Raw genomic sequence first — 20,282 nt, 5'->3', positions numbered from 1 at the left:
TTTTTTTTCTTCTCAGTGTCACGGTTGTGTTGCACTAAACGTGATTGTGCTAATTTTCTGTAACATGCAACTGCAGAGGCAGATGGTGTTGTGATTGGTCATTGTGGCTTATGACCCCCCCTCCCCTCTCCCCCCCCATTTCCTCCACACTGTCTCAGACACAAGTACAGCTTTCATTATCTTGTTTTTTGTATTTTTAGAAGAGCCAGCAAGTTTGTTTGAATTTCTTTCAACTTATGCACACAGGATCAAAGACTATTTTTACTTACTTAGATTGACTGGTTGATGAGGAAACCATTTGGATAATTATCCCTGCTGGAATCCACTGGACTGGACTTGTGATCTAAATACCAACCCACTCCTGGGAGCCAGACTCGGAACATATTAGGCACCCGTCATCCACCTCCTTCTGATTTCCTCCTCTCTCATTTCTTGATGCTCCAAGGGCTCTCATGACACTGATAAACAAATGTACATGTCAATATGTTCTACATAGGCTGAAATATGCTGCGCAAAAAGATGTGAGACGCAATAGAAAACATCCCTCTGGTCTGGAAATGTCTGGGGACCAATCTCCTTCCCTCTTCTCTTCAGTGTCCCACTCCTTATTTTTATTGATGCAGCAAAGCAATCCTGTTTACAGCACTGGGCTGGAAGTGTCATTACAAAGCATGTATTAGAGTAGTGTTGAGTAGTGGCGCCCCACAGGGTAGTCTGCTCATTTGTGGATCCACAATCAGAATTAGCTGCATGGAGACGAAATGCAATTCCCCCTTTCATACATGCATGTTTGCTGCAAAGCCAACCCTTGGACTCTACAGTACAGAGTGCAGAACCCTTTTTATTTTATTCTTTCATTTTTAATGTCTTGCCTCAATTTCACTATTGTCACACAAAAGACAAGCTTACATGTGCTGTAAGACATGTTCTCTCCTTGATGGCTGTGTTGAGACTGTTGCACGCTGCAGTGCTCTGTCTACCCAAATCCCACCCCAACCTGTGGTCAGATTCTGATTAGGTAAATGCAGGACGACCCACAACAAATGTGCTACTTTTAAAACATTAAATGCCAATACGGTTAGGTCTGTGGCCGACAGGCTAACTTGTAGAAGGTCTTCAGGGAATCCTGGTTCCCAGAAACTTGGGGTTTCTACTCTTACAACCACGTTGCAAGATTAACTTTGGTAGCTGAAACTCCCATCTCTCTTTCTATGTGAAGGAACTCCAAGAAGTTGTGATTGGTATGTAATTCCTAAGGGTGTTTTCACCTGATAGTCCAGTAGACTCTGTTGTATTGGGGACCAAAATTGCCAAACCAAACCCTTTGAGCAACTGATTGCCTCTGTCTGTGTGTGTGTGTGTGTGTGTGTGTGTGTGTGTGTGTGTGTGTGTGTGTGTATATAAAATCTCACCTGTGTCATTGTTTCTCTGCTGGATCGTCTGCGACTTTAGAAAATTTAACCATCTCCTATACATCTTTTTCAGTATAAGCTCACCCTTTTCAGTAAGGGACATCTGAGACCTAAACCAATTAAATTTTTATTTTTGTCATTGTGTAATGCCCCACATAGCATCCAAACAGGTTCCTAAAGCACTTTGAAGCAAGTCAAGTGGAAACCTTTCTCAAATGTACCTGAAAAGTCAGTTTTTCTTCCCACACTTGGTGTCAAACCTTTTACATTCATAGAGGACAGTTGAGCTTTTCCATTAAATAGGTTCCAGTGTTAAAACTGTAACTATTTCTATTAAAAAGTGGTTAAAAAAAGATTGAATTTTGCAGTTAGATAACCATCATTGAACTATAACATTACATCAATAAAAGCATTTTTTCCAGTAGGTGTTTGATTCACCTGCGTTTGTATTATGCGATTGTAGAGGATGCCTAAAGAAATCTTATCTGCACAAATCTGATTCATAGATGGCAACAGACATGAATTTTTGAAATAAGCATTCAGGGTTGGTGAACACCACTTTGAAGTTGACTGACATTTCTGATCTCTAATCAGTATTTATCAGCTGTGCTGTGAGTCGGAGTTTTGTGTTTTAGGCAGGATGCTTTAACAGCAGCTGGTGATATGAAAAGACCTAACAGTATTCGTGGTCAGAAATGGCTGTTTTTAGCAGAGCTGATGATTTGATACCAGCGAGAGCAAAATACAATTTTGACAATATTTTGAGAAGATAAAGAATCCCAATGTTTATTTTTCATTGGTCACCAATTCTGGGTTAACAAACCTAAAGTCAGTGTCAAAAAAATCACTTCATGTTTGACAGCCTGTATGTTGTGGTTTTCCTGCTGGATTTGAGTTTCCTTGTGTTTTGACAGATGATACAAAGGTTTCACAGACCGGAAACTTTGTTTTTCTGTTCTGTTTTCTAATCTTGACTTTTAACTAGAAATAATAAACTGCAACCCAGATTTCTTAAAAAACAAACAGCCCCTTTATCTTAAGCATCAAGTCAACATCAGCATTGTCAACTTGCTGTGTTGGACAGCAGTACTTTCTTATTTGCAAACCCTTTAGACGTTATCCGTTACTTGGTCAGTGTTTGTTTCTACAGGGTAGCCAAAATGCTTCAACAAACTTCTTTAGCAGTGAGAACTTTAATGCTAGTTCTGTCAGGTTTCGTTGGGCTATCATCATTACGTCTCGCAATGCTATCTGTTGCTTTGCAGAAATACAATGGCAAAACACACATACATTGCAAAAAGTACTGTTAGCAGCCATGTAGCTCTTAAACCAGTTTGTTGGTGGGACAAAATAAGAATGATCTAAAAGTTCAATATACTCTAGACTCCTGGTATTTATGGGGCTTAGGGACCGCATTCTAATTTTTGATGCCTGCGAATAATTAAAATCTGCAAATACTTAGGAACCCCACTCTAAAAACGTGCATAATTAATATATCAATCAATCAAGTTTATTTGTATAGCACATTTTAGCGTCAAGGCAATTCAAGTGCTTTACATCATAAAAACACAAACGTACTAAGTCATAGAACACACAGTCAACAACTGAAGCATTATATTTTCTCAAATGTTCTAGTTAATCATGAATGTTTCATTTATGATGTTTAAAAAGCAACTCTAAACAGGTAGGTTTTTAGTCAGTCTACCTTTAAAGGAACTCAGTGTTTTGGTTGTTTTCTAGAAGTTTGTTCTAGATTTGTGGTTCATAGAAGCTGAATGCTGCTTCTCAGGGTTTGGTTCTGGTTCTGGGGATACAGAGCAGACCAGAACCAGAAAACCTGAGAGGTCTGGAAGGCTGGTTCAACAAAAGCATAACTTTGATGTATGGTGGTGCTAAACTGTTCAGTGATTTATAAACTAACAGGATTTTAAAGTCTGGGAATGGGTGTAGGGACTTCAGAACTGGGGTCATGTGCTCTTTCTTCTCGGTTTTAGTGAGAACGTGAGCAGCAGTGTTCTGGATCAGCTGTAGCTATCTAATTGTTTTTTTTACGCAGACCTGTAAAGACACTGTTGCAGTTATCAGTGCAACTAAAGATAAACAAGTTTCTTTTCATCTTGCTGGGACATTAGTCCTGGAATCCTGGAAATATTCTTCAGGTGATATAAGGCCGACTTTGTAACTGTCTTTATGTGTCTCTGAAGGTTCAGGTCAGAGTTCATCACTTCTTCCAGGTTTCAGGTCTGATCTCTAGTTTCCAGCTGTAATAACTGAAGCTGTGCGTTGACCCTAGATTGTTCCTCTTTAGGTCCAAAGATAATAACTTCAGATAATACATTTCTGTTCAGGAGAAGAACGTTGTGGCACATCCACGCATTCATCTGTTCAATGCTTGGATGGGTTCTGGATGGTATTTTGGTGTTGTTCCACAGAGAATTCAATGAATCATGGAGTTTGGGAATACTGGTGTGATTCTTGCATTACTCGGCACTCTTCTGTTCGGGGTCCTCTAATGTCTTGTCCTTTAGTGCAGCATGTTTGGTTGGAAGGTACATGCTTTATGCATTGGTTGCAGACATTTTGCCACATCCTTTGTTCCAAACAATTAAATCCAAACTCGAATGAACTTGAATCACATTTCTCGACTCTGAGAACTTGCACACCAGGCATTCACATTCACTTGGTTTAATGTCAAGTTCAGTTTGCACATTGATATTTTCCTTATTGGTAATTTCCATATTGATTTAGGATAGTTTAGATTTCTTGGCTGCCTCTCTTCCTTTTATGATGGTTAATTAGCTCGGTATTTCACTTGTCAGTAATTGGGTTTATAGACACTCACAGACATGAAAGACAGGACTTTCTTTTTTTTTTTTTCTTGGAGCCAAACAGAGATTTGTGGGTAAGATTTCATTGTGATTTGTTGCTCTGCAGGTGGAATGTTGCTGTTCATGTAAAGGTTTGGAGGTCAGAGGGAGAGCAGAGTTTGTGGAGCTGATATAAATGAAGATCTGAGTGAAGAAGAAGCAATTAATTACCTTCTGGGCCATCTCTAGCTGCAAAATTTATGCATGTATGAAATAAGACATAAACCTTCGGGCGCTAAAGCAGAGGGGATGTTAATGGGTTTGAACCTCATAATTATTTCCATAATTCTGCTGATAATTTTGCCAATAGACTGATGGATTAATGAAATGTTAAACATCAACCTAGTTTTTTATTTTAATTTAATTTTATTTTATTTTTTTTATTCTACAAAAGATTGATAAAAATACAAATCTTCCCTCTTTCAGAGAGGAGAGGAAAGCACCAGCAGCATTAATATGGGTTCTTGAAATCTTTAAAAATGCTTGAATTAGATTTGGAAAGTTCAGGATTTTTGCATAAAGTTCTTGAAAGTGCTTGATATTCAAAGTCCACTTTAATGTTTCATTGGAAAGCATTATTCATAGTTGAAACCAGACAAGAAACCTGCAATTTTTTTTCTCACTGTCTGAAGCAAAATCAGACTTAATCTTTCTTATTTTAGGTTAGTTAGAATCAGCTAAATTATTTCTAATTGCCAAAAAATTTTGCAAAAACATTTTTTAGATTTTTTCTTTTGTAAATTTCACAGACCAGTTAGGTGCATAGAGTGTTTAAGAGAGACATTTCCAAACATAAAATGTTGTTATAGTTTTAGTTTACTTTGTCCCTGCTGTAGAATGTAGAATACTATCACAATATATTCATTTTATTTTTTATTTCATATACTCAGTTACAAACATGAATAGTTTTTTGCTCTTTTTCAGGAAGGAAAAGGAGCAGAAAGAAGCATAAACTCATATCTGCACACACAAAAAGCTCAGAAGACTATTGCATATATAAAATACTTCAAAAATAAACAAAAATACATAACAAAGCTTCATCTTAGTCAATGCCATATTGCTTCATAATATTGATTTTTCAAATCATCTTTCCATTGTTGCTGTTCTAAACCAATTTTTTTTAATTCAGTTCCTTTGAAGTTGCATTTGCTTTCTCTTTTCACACATCAGATTTGAAAAATTATTAATGATGTCATATAATATGGAATTGAAACTGTCTTCTTTAGTTCATTTGTATTGTTTTTATTAGTCTGACACTAGAAAAATTAGAAAACACTTGAAAATACTTGAATTTTACTGTGGGGAACAAACCCTGACCAGCAACTGCCCATGCATAAATCAACAGGTTAATCTCCATATGAGTGAAGCAGTGGCAGTATTTCATACATTTAAGAGGCGCATGCGTCTTTATCTAATATGTAAATTGATCCAGTTTGGTTCACAGCCAGAAGCAAAAAGACGAGGCATCAAACGGCGGAACAAAGAGCTGGACGCGCTCCAGGAAGACGACATTGCGGCTGACCCGGGGTAAATGGATTGAACGGATTACGTCTAACCGTTACATCGGTGGATGTCGTGATGTAAGCGGGCGCGTCTGCCTCTTCGCTCGTGCCTGCGAGGAGCGGCGTTTGTCCAGTCATGGATTGAATGTAGCTGGCAACCTTCCCAGTACCAGCAGCGCTCACAGCAGAGACAAAAGCGGCAGTGTGACACTTCTCCTGATGTACATGAGGAGAAATTAAACCTCTCCTCTGTTTCTGTCTAAGTTTTTTAAGCACGACTGTTCTGTATTTTGCGGCTGGCTTTTGTGCTTTAACACTTTCTGACTGCTAATGAGTTAAAGCTGCTGCTTAGTTATTCTGTCTCGAGGCTGGCCATGTCAAGAAGCTGGATTGCTAGCGGTGCACCTGTCACTTTTGTTTGTGTTTGCATTAATGAAGCATATTGTTTTTATATTTAGCTGGCTTTTCACAGTCGGCACATGAAGCGGAACTTTTTTTGCTGTTTGCTTCAGAAAATAGTAATAAAGAACAAGATGGAGTGCATAGAAGTGGATACATATATAATCTTCTTCCCGTGCTCAGAGCTAAAACGAATATGCACACATCTTCAGTTTATTTTCAGCTTTATTATGCTAATGTTTTCAGGTGAGGCTGGTTGTTACAACTAGGGATGCAAGTCATCGATTGAGTTGATCTGAAGTTGATCTCAACCAACTAACGATTAATTGATAAATGGTCACTTTCTTTTCGCATCGAGAGCAGGCCGACTTTCCATAACATGAAAGGGCTACATTTTTTCTGAATATAAAAAGGAGCATTATACTTCAACATTTTTTTTGAGTCATTTGTGACTGAATAAACCAACAATTGTTTTTCTCGCATTATAAAACTTGCATCATGGTTTTTTTATTTCCCCCAACTGGTTAAAATTTTTCTACATAATCCCTTCAGTTTTTCTGTCATCATCACATCCTCTCCTTCATAGCACCTCAGTCATGTTTAGTTGAGCTGATGGTTAAATCAACGCTATTCAAGGTGATGACATAAGGAGCTTACTGGCTGTTGTACACTTCCATACAGAACCGCATACGGTGCTTTTTACGTTCCACAATGTTTGGTCCGTTTCTCAGCTTAAATATGATTAGTGGCGCCCTCAGCTGTGTGGCAGCCAAACCGTTACACTGAAAGGTTATTAGTTAAGCAATTGGATGTAATTAAGTCGATTCAATTATTTGCATAGTTACAACTACTATAGTCTTATCTGCTTTTTAATAGTAGAATCGAAACTGACCTTTTAAATGCAAAAATTGGGCTTCACTTGATTTTTTTAATTCTGTTTTATTGCTCAAAGCTCTCTCTTCTGTTATATTGTTCTTTATCAGTGATGAAAGGAACCTTTTGTAAAGCACCAGTCACACAAGATGCAACCTGATGGGCAAGATCTTGAGCTGGAGGAGTTTTTTTTGTTGCATGAATTTGTACATTCATTGCTTAGCAGTGCATTACCCATTTTCCCAGCTGAACGTTGTCTGTGGTTTTATGCTTAAAATGTTTAAAATCCTCAAGGCATTCATGCATTTTGCCTCAAACGCGTAAGGGTCAATGTGCTGAAAGTACTGCTTTCTGGTTTTCTGCTTGAAAAGCACTACATCTAGTAAATATAACATAGAATATAGGCTTACTGGATAATACCAGGCTTTCTCAACAACCCCCTTTTGGCTCGTTTGGCTTTTTTTCCCCACATCTAAGTGCGACCATTCAGAAATAGCAATGTAAAAGATTTCTTTTCATTTCCTTTAAAATGAGATTTTCTCATGTTTTTGTTCTTTTTTTCCTACCCTGAAATCAAAGTTGAACCTGTTCTTTCACAGTAAAACATCGACTGCTGCAGTACGTCTTATTAAAGGCAAGACCCTTTTGTCAAATTTGCCAAAATTGTCACAATACAGGAAAAAGTTGAGTGTTCATCATATGAAACCTCAAAGAATTAAATTGTTTTTTCAAAGAATCAAATTTACAATCAATTATGTTGATTTGTACACTTCTAAAGTTCTTAAAGGCATGTTTAATTGAGTTTAAATCACCAAATAATGCTGAATTACTGTGAGTCTCTCTTCTCAGCTATGAGGAAATGTTTCTTTCCTGACGTGGAGAGCAATGTTCAGAGTGCTGTCAAATTTTAGGTGTAACTTTTTCCTCCATCTTGTAAGGAAGGAGAAAGTGGAAGTGCACAATCTCAGGGTAACAATCAGTCACTGAGCTACATGGTGGCTGGTTCACAGATAGAAGAGGGGCTCTGCCGTCCCAGTGTTTGTTGACTCAGAACGACAGGCACAGATTGGCTGGATTTTTCTCAGACGTGTCACCCTGGTAACCGGATAAAGCCACAAACGGCTCTGTGTGAAACATGGGCCTGTGATTTCAAAATGAAATGCAGAATTTATTTTCATCTGAAAAACTCTGTCCAATTCCTTTTCTCTTTAGCCTCATATGAGACACCTTTGATGTCGCTGCTTCAGGGTTGCTGGTACTACACTTCTTCCTTCCACTCAATTTTTTGTTAATATGCTTGGCTACAGAACTTTGTAACAACAGGCTTCTTTAGCAGTCACCTTTTGTGTCTTTCCCCCTTTCTAAATATAGTCCATAACTCTGTTCTGTCCAGTCAGCAGTCGTCCCCATGTTTGTGTAGCTGACTGACCCAGAGTTGAGACAGTTTAAAACCTCAGGAATTTTTTGCAGGTGTTTTGAGTTAATGATCTGATTAGGGTGTCACATTAATGACCTTTTCTGCAGTATTCACTCAATTTTGGCTTTTCTTGATCTGTAATTGGTAATTATTCTAAATAATGAGTTTGACTTTCAGAGAGGACTGACAAAAAAATAGCACTTTTACACAATATTACATTTTTATTTTTAATATGGAGTACAATGTTGCTTTGAAACTTTAGATTTCACTTATCAGTAAAATCTGTCTCTAATAACGTTATTTTTTTTAAATCACTTTTTCTCTCAACTCGCCTCCAAGTGGGACCAAGCAGTATGGTTCCTGATTTTGTCATAAATGTGGCTCTTATCCAAGTCATTTTCTCTGGTGCTCTCCTACAACAACAAACACAATCATTCAACATTTTCCAACCACGATTCTTCCTCAAAGGTGGCGGTTCTCCACTTTCCTTTCCAGTTTTAATAATACGTTGAATGATTCTCAACCCAGTTATAGTAGTTTCTACATCTTAGATATTTTCTCTGATGATTTGGCCCTTCAGTCTTTCATCTATTCCACTGGATGCGTCTTTTCACATGGTTACTAAAGAAAAGAGAAGCTACTCATTGCATCAGTTTGGGTGAAATAACTTTTACCAGCTTAAAGACAATCATTCCTGCAGCAATTATCCAATAGCAGGTTCAGTTTGCTTTGTTAAATTCAGGTGATGACATCTTTTTTGTCCAAGGAGTGAATAAAAAAGAAATCAGACACTTGGACATACATATCATGAATCAAAGTCAACAAACACCAACGTAGTTTTGGGTCATTCATGACTTTTTTGAATGACTGAAACTTTGAGGATCTAACAGTTTCTTGTTTGTGAATAGACTTGTATGGATAATTGAGGAGTTTGAATAGGATCTGATTTAACAATCTTGTCTGCGTCTAAAGGCAGAACTCCAGCTAAGCCCTCTTCATCTAATATGAAGGAAACACTTATTTCTGCGGCAGTGTGGAGGTCTCTGTTCACTTGTCACAGTTTTCATGATGTTTTGCTTCCTACCGGTGTCACATGTTTGAACCTGTGAATATCTTTAATTATGCAGTGGATTATGTGCTCTTCATTTTCATCTTTCACCCCCAGTGCACACGACTTGAACAAAGTGTTGGAACAAGTTGCTTGGTGTCTTTTCATTCAATGTGGCAACTTCATTTTCACCCCAATGCAACTGATCCAGATCGCCATGACCAGTGAAAATCTAAATCTTTTTCTTTTCTCTGTTTTCCATCAGTTCGTGTTGGGTAGTTTAGCAGAAAATCAACCAAATGGCTACTTTATTTAATCTAATGTTTAAATTGAGACATGGTGATCCATGCCATCTGCATTTTCTTTACAAACCATTGTGTTGGATATGTTCCTTTGGTTGCTCGCGCCTTCCTTTTTGGAAATACTTGAAAGTAATTTGTCAGAAATAATGCACCACCTGCATGGCTTTCATTGCCTTGAGTGCTGTGTTGTACAAGATAATTAGACTTCACAGGCTAATTATTCATTTGAAGTGGCAGGTGATCGCTTTGCTATTGCATCATGCGCATGCAGCAAAATGGATTATCAAGTGTACATAATCTTGTCTTCAATTTACGACTTAGCATTTACGAAGTTCATGTTTTTATATATATATATATATATATATATATATATATATATATATATACACACAGGTGCAGTTGAGTAAATAGAAAGTCAAGTTAGTTTAATTTCTGTCTATATTAAATTGAAAAAATGAAACTTATTTATCAAAGACTCATGACGCAGAGTAGTATATTTAGGATTTTCAATTTGTTGTTTTTGATTGCAGCCAGTAAAAACTCAACATTAAGTTTCTTGGAAAATTAAAACTGAAAACTATCAATCAACAATTTCAGCTACAAAACTTGACAGGCCCTTTTAAGACTGGTTACAACTGCCTGTTTTAATAGCTAAAACACCAATCATCCTTCATTTGGAGTTACTTTTCACTCAAATTTAGATCCACAAATACTCAACCGCAAATTGGCTGGGATCAACTGATTCAGTATTCATCAATTCAGCCTGTTTTGCAACCTGTAACTCCAAACACAGCAAGTTTGCCTTCTCGCAGATTTTTTTCACACAGCATTTCCGCTATTAGGAGCTGAAATATGTTGGAGCGATGCTACTCTACACGTTACTGTCTAGCGTTTGCCAAACAGCCAATCCAGAAGCATTGCTTATTTTCCTGTTCTCTGATTGGCTGAACCCCCAAGAGTGAAAATAAGAGACTGTAGATGTTAGTGGTACTGGTCAGATGGTTTCTATGGTGCGTATTATTGCATATCAAGGTACATTTGGTGGAACTGTGCATCTGCAGAGCTCATTATGTAACCTACTTCTCAGTGCAAAGCTGGTAAAAGCACTGATGAGGGTTAATAGAGGAGCGATATTGTGATTACTTTCTTATGGCGGCATTTCAGAAAGAGCAGCAGAGGCTCAATTTCAAGGTGTTTTATTACAAAGTAAAATGTACTCTTTTAAGTCATATTTGAGATACGTATACATGTATAGCATATTTACAACCAAAGGTAACATAGTTAGTTTATTGTGCCATAAAATGCCACTATGTACCTGGACAATACACAATACTGCCCCTTTAAGGAAACAATTCCTTAATATTGATGAAAAGTATAAGTTATAGGTGAAATAATCTGGAAAAACATTGGAAAATATCTTGTTCCACTAGCAGATTAATTTACTTATAACTAGTATGTTCAATATTAAGAAATTAACTTAAAACAAGCTCCTATTTACTTAGTTTTGTCTTATTTCAAGTGTACTCAGATATTTGCACTAGAAACAAGACCTAAAATACTTAGTCAGATTTTGTGTTTTTGCAGAGTAACCCTACAAAAGGGGGTCATTAGGGTATTGCCCCCTTTAAGGCCCATCAGTCTTCAAAAGGTTAGTGAATATACCAGAAAAGGTCCTAATTGACTAAACAAACACATGCGCGCGCACCCCCCCCCACACACACACACACACACACAGCGCCATTTGTGAACATTGGTACACAGAAAGTGAACTACCTTAGTAAGGAATTTCATCTGGGTCTGACTCTTATCCGGCTTTATTGTCTTGATATCGCGACACCCACTGAGGCCTGCTCCTCTCAATCTTCGGCGCTACAAGGGTATAATCATTTCCCTCTAATTCCGGTCGTCTCAACAAGGCTATATAGCTCACATTTAATAAGTTGTCTCCCCTGACACTCTGAAGGAGAATGAGCTTTCTGGATGAAGAGCAGCTTGCACTGAAACTGCCCCCGTTAATTTCTCTACGAGGGATACAGTTGGAACAGGAATAGCCATTATGTCCACATATGTAACGCTGACATAAGGGATGGAGGACATTCTCTGGTGCACAACATGTTTGCTGCCTTTTACACAAGATTCATTGTCTTTAATTCACCGAAACTCACTCTTGAGGTTAAATAAATATTTGTAGTTTTCTTTTCCTCTACAATGTCACAGCGACTTTTATGTTTTTGCTCTGAGGGTATACATCTTGTATAACTTTACCAGTGTGTGTTTAGCTGCTACACAAAGAAAAACATCAGGAGCAAGAAGTATAAGCATGAAATCTGAAAATGCTGAACGATATACTTTGGTAGACCAGGATGTCCAAAGGGAGTCCTGATGTTTTTGTCCTGGACGTTTTAGATGATCTCCTTATAAATAGCTAGTTTGTAGATTTCTGAAGAATTTGTTAAAGCTGCTCTGGAGCAGGATCTCTTCTAAAACATGGAGGACACTGGTCCTTGAGGAATGGAGCTGTTACCACAGATGTAAACCATTCCATCACAGCTCTGGTTGTGCATTATGAATATTTTTTGATGCGCTGTATCTGTTATAATCCCTTTGCTGTTGTTTCTTGTAAGGCCACACTATGACTGAGCTCTGAGATTTCATTCCAAATCTCAGAACTTCCTTCTCCGTACCATAAAGCATGAAAACTAATCATCTGTGGATGTTTAGGATCACACATAAATCCCGTAGGTTTCATTTGTCAGGCTGGAAAATCTTGAGATATCCACAAAGTCAGAACAGATAAGCCATGTCTGCTAAGGAAGCTTTTCCTCTTCTGCTTTACATATCAGCTGTATTTCCCCAGTGGGGTCCGTGTGAAGGATTTCCCTGAAATCACTGCAGTGGAAACTGAAGAAATATGACCAGATTTTTATCCTCCAGCATGTCTTGCAGTTTGTCTTCCCACTCTGATTTTCCCAGAGCTACAAATCTGCTAAAAGACTCTGGGAATGAACCCTTTCCAGTCTGGCAGCCGCTCCTCGGCTTCATCCTCGACTATCCGGCAAACCTCTAATTCTTCTCCTGAACATTGTTGTTCTCAACTGTGGGATTGCTTTTACTGCTGCTAGATTTCCACTCCTGCTGCTCAGCATCAGGCAGACAGAACATGGACAGTGGCAACGGGGGGAGAGAGCAAGCTAGACGTTTCTGTGGTTTAGCCTAGATGTCTGACTTTTCCAGTCATCTCTGGAGATGATTTGTGACATTTTTCTAATGTTGTTAGATCATGTCACACACGTCTGGCTGTAAACACAAACTACGAACTGACCCGTCCTCCCCTGGTGATAATTACACACAAGATTTGTGGCTTGGCAGTGCCCTGCGTGAAGCACGAGTCATCCGCGTGTCAACACCGTCTGCAAACACAGCAGTGAATCCACCGAGCGTCATCTATATTCTCAGACGGTGACTTAATCTAGGCTGGATTTTTTTTTCCCATAAATATCATCTGTTATAAAATTAAAGCAGAAATAAATAAATTACAATAAAATTTTGAGCTGCAACTAACGATTATTTTTGTTGTGGATTATTCTGATGATCAGTCGGATGAAAACATTGGCGCATTCTGCAGCTTATTCATTTAGACCTTTTTATGCAATATTAGAAATACATACACATTACAAAATCAATTCTTTCTATATGGAAAAAGAAACATTTTATTGCCAAAAATGCGATAACGGGTATTTTAGACAACACTTGATGCATCTGTAGCTAAACAAATACATCTAACATAAACATGTGAAAAGCTGAGCCCTTTATGCTCAAAGAGTAGGACTGATCGATTGATTCTTTTTTGGATTAACTGATAAATAACTGAGCAGAAGGTGTTTTAAATATAAGAATTTTGCAGAATTTTAACCAGGTGAAATTGAAACTATGAGGGTAATTATATCATAAATTTAATTAGCTGATAAGTATTTATGCTGTCCCATCACATTCTTTATATTTGGGAACTGAAACCAATAACGATGAAAAGCCATTTAAAGACGGTATGTTAATCAGCTGTGAGCTCATACCACAACCTGAAACGACTCAGATTTACTTCATAAACGAGCTGAATTCAAACTCAAAGTTCATTTTATAACGTCCAAAATTTTTTATTTAAAGTATGGTGGTTTCTTCATGACTTCAACAAGTATAATCTAGCAAAAAAATACATCTATTTTGTCAGAAATTGATGATTGTTTCTTTTCTTCTCTGGCGACTTATTCCTGGATTTGCCATGTAGAGTCAATATTACAAATAGCTGCTTCTTTTTGGTATTTTGGCCTATGCTTTACATTTGATTCGAGCAATTCCATATGATTGGTCGCTTCTAAAATGCTTCAGTGTAATTTAAAGAGTTGAAAGGCTCGGCATTAGCACTGTCGGCCAGAGGCAAGCATCTGCAGGGCAGCTACTGTCTGGAGAAGAGGCTGCTGAACTCGGAGCAGTGGTCTGCGATAAGTGCTGTGAAGTAGCTGAAAATGTGCAGCTTTTGTCGCCCCTTGGCCTTAAAGAAAAAAAAAACTCCCTCTGTTCTCTATGGGAACATGATGGAAATAAATACCAAATTATTGTGCCATAAATGTAAGTGGCACTCACTTTCCCATCGTTCAGTGGGAAACGGCATTATTTTAAAATTGAGGGAGTTTTCCAGTTTGGATGCTGGAACTGCGCGAGTCTTTACCCAGCTGCTGCCATGTTATCATCCTCTGCTGGTTAATGTGCTTCAGTCTGAGAAAAGGTTGAGTGGCAGCTGGTAGAGCAACATTCAAACCGGTCACCATGTTTTTCTCTTCATACAATTTTTCACATTTTAAAAACAAACAAAACTTGCTCTACTGGTTAGACTAATGACCCGTTTTGAGTCTCTTACAAAACATGAAGTGGACAGTATTATTTTGCTTTTTACAAAAACCTAAAGTATGAGGTCCAATAAAGTGTCCTGAGTTTTATGTTTCTTTGTGCAGAAATAAAATGTCCAAATGGCTGTTTAAATGTAAATAATTTTAGTGGAGAACATGGGCTAAACATATGAGCATCGACAAATTTTCAGTAAAACCAAAAGCTCCAACGCTTGTGATTAAACCTATGATGAAAGAGATTAGCTGTTTCTCTGTTGTCGTTTCATGTTTTCATCATTCATTCTCTGAGTCGCCCTGTTGCTGAAATATGCCATTCAATTTAACTAGCCCTGCATTAGTAAAGCCTCTTCTTCCTATCAATCAAACCCAAAGCCAAATAGATCTTGGCCCAAATCAGTTACTGTGATGCTTTACCTGAACAAGTATGTGCCAATTCTGTCTCTGATGTTTGACTGAAGCAGAGATTGCTCCTTATTTTGCTTGGTAGTGTTTATTTAAGACCATCTTATCACGTTGTAGCTACAGTTCTTTTAACACTCTTTGGGACCCCTGGAAAATATGTGTATAAAGTATTAGAACAAATTAATCTTTCATTGCAGTGGCACAATATCCCACTCAGAAATGTGGGAAAATCCAGCCTGTGTCTTTAGTATCTTTTTTTTTTTTTTTTACTATTCAGTGAGGGGGGAAAAATAAGCCACATTAAGGAAGAGGAGCAGTGAGTCTTCTCATAAAGCATCAGGCAAGGTTAGAGCAGATGGAGACGGGGATCTCGGACTTTTCATTTTGAGTAGTCTTGGATTCAGAAGGCATCAGTCTCTGTAGAAGTTGGTTTCAGTTGACATTCTGTTTACATTTCTGAATGCAAGTCATTTCAAACAGCCAGCTGGCATGCAGATTGCTTGTATTGGTAGTTAAGGAGACTTGATGACCCCATGATGCTGCAGAATGGCCAGTGAACGGCCAGTGAAGTAAAGACATGACCTGTGTGTCCAGTAGCATTTATACTCTAGAGAAACAGGAGTATAAATGCTCCTGTTTGAAGCATTCATTAATTAATTTCAAAGAATTAAGCATTCTTTGAAACATTCTCTGAAAAGTCATTTAATATAGTGACAAAATTGCTAAGTCGGCATCAGTGCATTCCCTCATCTTGACACACCCTTGTTCAGTCACACTTGGCCACGCCCCTCAGTGTCTATCTAAATTTTGTATTACTTTTGAAGTTTAGTTTTTTTTTTCCACCTAATATCACCAGGACTGTCAAGGTGGCAGTTGTTGTTATGGCACTGTATATATAGATCATCTTGAAATGACTATTTGTGATGCAATAATTCACATTCCATATTTTAAGCCCCCAATTTAAGTCTGATTAATGATAACTGACTCAAAAAGTAGTGAAACTACTCACCAGATGCTTGACACGCATCCGAACACCACATGAGGCTGAAGTTAGTGTTGTGATTGTTGATGTTTGTGCTACCTGCCTCAGGATGCTGGATGCGGCCGTCAGTTCCTGTTATTCATCTCTCCAACATGACGAGACATCAACATTTTCCCATCTCCTCTTTCTGCTTTCCCTGTTTTGTGGGTTGCATTTTGCCCCATATGCGGAAAACATTCCCACTTTGATCAACACTGATTTCTTCTTTCGACGTTTTTCCAACTTTCCTGCGAGCTTCACTGTTCAAAGAGGCTTAAGTTTTTCAAGCCTCTTTAATTGTTACTTGCTAGGAACTCCAAATATATTTATTTTTCATTCTGGAGTTTTCTTCTCCTGGCGTGACATGAAACAAAGAAATATGCTAAATAGTTTTCTGTGTGTCTTTGTGTCCTTGGAACGTGCCGGATTTTTGCTCTGAAGCCAAAATCGATGGGTTTTTGAAGTGCACACGCCACCGTTTACTGCGTTGTCCGTCAATAATGTAGTCTAGGATTTTTGAGGGTAGAGTGTGCCTATCTGCTGAAAATATAGTTCAAATCTTAGTCATATTGATTTAAACACGGGGAAACAAATGCTTTACAAATGAGGCCACACCACAGTGTCGACAGCAGTGGATTTGCCTGACTTCAGTGATCATGTTGTGTGCAGAACCCCAGACTAAAAAAAAGGCGGGAGGGCTCTGTTGCTGCTGTTTTCATGTATAATTCAAACACTTACTGCTAGTGACAAAGGGATACTCTCTAAACATTGAAATCCGGAAACAAACACAGCAAAGAGGCAGAAATAAACACGCTTGCATTGTTTGTTTTAGCATTTTTATGATGTTTCTGTTTCTTTGCCAGCAGGTTATTGATTTAGGATATGATCCAGACTGCCTTGGAACATTATCTTTGTTTTGTAAAATCAATACTAATTGCATTTACAGTTAAAAATATTCAAACTGTTTTTAAAGTTGGGTCTTGCACATTATTCTTGAAGCAAAGAAGCCATTTTAGCCTTTAAAGCTCAGTCTGCAAACAGAGGAACCTTCAGTCTCTAGCTATGGGAACAATAAATGATTACTTTTTCTATCAGACTCATCTCTAGTGGGCTCCCAACTGGAGTGCAGCTTAATTTTCTCCTACAGAAGCAGCTTTAAAGGATAGCTCCGAGTACCACAGGCGGATACTGCAAAAAATATTATGGATACACTTATTCCTGTGTAATGGAATAAAAGGTTTCGTCCTGACTTGTCTATTTTTTTTTCTTTTTTACTGCATGCACTTTGGGCCCTGGAGCTTTTACCAAATTGATGAAAGTCCAGTGTGATCAATTCATTTATTAGGTTACAAAAGACTTGTGGAGGAAAGAAATCCCTGCCTGTTATTGTAGCTTTTGCTTTGCTGTATTAGGACCATGAAACATTTCAATAATTTTACTGAAAGCCCATGAAAAACGATCTAAGGTACACAAAACGGCATCAGATTTCTCATGAGTGGAAGAGCCTGAAAGATGTTCTAAGACTTTCTCGCATTTTCCACATTGCAACTGCAAATACTTGCAATTATCTTCAAATCACAAGTATTTGAAATTATATTTTCGGGAAAACAATGCATCTTTTACAGTTGAAGAATGCTGAACTGCTTCAAACAAGTATACAAAAATACTGACCGGATTACAAATGAATAGGATAAATAATTGTCATGACAAACAGTAAATGAGTCAGAGTTTTATCAACCAAGCAAGCTTGTTGTTCTTTTAGTCCAACTACTGAAAAATCCTTTGCAATCAATAAGAGCCATCCGCTCAATCCTGTATTAGAGGTTTGCTTTTCTCATATGTCTATCAATTATTGTGAAAAATTACTTAAGAATTTGTATTTATTGTTGTCTTCATAAATTCCAATTAATGATGTTAAAATAAAACAACTGACAGCATTGTCGGACATGTTATTTATTCCAGCTTCTCCAGTATTTGAGCATCAATAAATATTAAATTTAGAAAATATAGTTATATTGTTACAGTGTGCGGTTTAGTGATGCAAATCACAACGTTTTGAGTAACTGGCATCCTGAGGAAACCTGAGGTTTTAAGTGGAAATCTTTTTTTCAAGAGTTGTATTTATGTTTGTAGCCCTGTGAATTCTGTGCCATGCGTTTACAGCACACACCTAAAGAAGAAGTAATGACTAATTTGGCATTATTTTCATTATCGCAACAGTAGCACAAAATATTGTAATAGAATTCACAGATTTTTAGGTGAAACTTAAAAACTAGTTCCGCAAAATAATTTACCTATTGGTGGATTTTTTTGTAGCGCTTTCTTAAAATATTTGAAGGAAAATGCAGCTTGGGAAGCTGAAATAGCTCAGTTCTATGCTGCGTTACACGGCATTTGCAAATCAGCCAATCCAGGAACGCCATTTATTTTCGTTGGTGCTGAGTCCCCTTATAGCAAGGCATTAAAGTCAATGAGCAGCACATGTTCAGAAGCAGCTGAGCAGTTTTCCTCCTATCATCCTGTGGATGTACAGTGAGACCCTTCTCAATTAAGTTGGTTAAATTTATTTGAGATATTGGGGAGATCTCCGGGGCGCACTTTGCAGAAATGGAAACTGGATTGATTTAGCTTCCATTTAACTAACCAAAAAATATACCAATTAGCGAATATGAGAAATATGCTAATCTGAGCCGTAGTGGAAGCAGCTCTGTGTTGTAACTGTTTGTAGCTTGTATAAAGGAGTGGCGCCCTTTAAGCTGAAATGTAAAGATAACTTTCAAGATTCATACAGTCTTTGTAGAGTTCAAACATATGTCAAAATATCTATTGGGTTCTGTGAATAAACGTGAAACAGTCATGAACCACAAAATGTTTAATTCAAAACCATGAAGCTGCAGCACTGAAGATCTTAACAGCTTTTATGGTTTCTTTCTTTTGTTTCCCTGAATTCTTTTTTTTTATTCAGAAATAGACAACACAGATGTAAATCACAATAATGGATAAAATAATAATGAGTTCTAAATTTGATTCTCATCTTCAATTAGTTGATCTTGTCCTTTGAAAAAACTGTTAAAAGCTTGTTTGAGGTTTTGTGGCTGAAAAGATGCACTAAAAAAGGTTGGAGACAAAATTATTGTAGAATTCCTTTCTTGTTTTTCATTTAGTTCCCTTTGCTTTTTCCTTTCTTCCTTCCTTGTTTGATTTTCCTGTTTTAAGTTATGTTTTTTTGTTGTTGTTGCAGATTCCATATTTTAGCAATGTTGGCCATGAACTTATACTCAGCTTTCATATTTGAACTCAGGAAAATTTAGATGAGATAAAATAATAAAAGTCTAAATAATATGGGTAACAGATGGGGAAATAAATGGATGCATTCATAGATTTTTGTTACTGTTAGTGTAGGCCAGTAAGTATTGGTTTGCCATTTAGTGTTGTAATATAGAGCACGATTCAGTTTTCAGGGTTCCAGCTTTTATTTCTCTGATGAAACGGCTGTGAGGCACATGGTCCAAACAGATTAGTAAATTGGACCAAAAAACAATAAAGCTTCTTTGTATCTTCTCTTTTGAGCACCAACCTTAAAGAGGCTTTGAATAATGAATCAGAGGAGATCTAGGAGGACGCAAAGGAGAAGGGCCTGGCCTACATGCAGGAGCCAATCAGGAGCAGATAAAAGCTTGGAAGTTAAAGGTTTCACACAGACGACTTCACTCTCATTCTGAAATCTGTTTTATCGCCTCATGGAGGTTCGCCCAGCTTCAGACAAAAACGCTAATGTAGGACAGTTAAGTTGTTGAAGATTAATTTAGAGTTTATTCATTTGTTGAATATCTATTATGCAAATAAAAAGCTCAACCTGTCACTGTAAAGACATTTAGAACGGCTTCACTGCCCTTCAGTAAACATTAGTCTGACTGTAAAGTCTTACCCAGTTCTGCTGAAAACATTTTTTCTTATTCAGAAAACGGTTTTCCAAACTCTTCCCAAACAGGATTAAAGCTTGTAGAGAGGAATTTCAGGTGAAATTGAAGTGTCAATCAAAGGCTAAGGACGATCGCTTTATATTGGAATCATTTCATCAGCCGGGATCGTATCAAACCAGACGTATAGGAGAGGATGCAGTTAAGATCAGAGCAAA

At 37.6% G+C, this 20,282-nt stretch overlaps 1 protein-coding gene across 1 annotated transcript in view; it reads left to right on the top strand.

Moving 5' to 3' along the window:
• tmem132e (transmembrane protein 132E) overlaps nucleotides 1–20,282 on the top strand; it is a 449,956-nt gene that overhangs the window by 1,176 nt on the left and 428,498 nt on the right. The gene's annotated exons all lie outside the window — the stretch shown is intronic.

The sequence above is a fragment of the Poecilia reticulata genome, chromosome 14, assembly GCF_904066995.2.
Source record: "Poecilia reticulata chromosome 14, P_reticulata-male-v2, whole genome shotgun sequence".
Classification (NCBI taxonomy): domain Eukaryota; kingdom Metazoa; phylum Chordata; class Actinopteri; order Cyprinodontiformes; family Poeciliidae; genus Poecilia; species Poecilia reticulata.
Note: the sequence above shows the minus strand (reverse complement) of the source record. Positions and strands in the feature narration are given on the sequence as shown.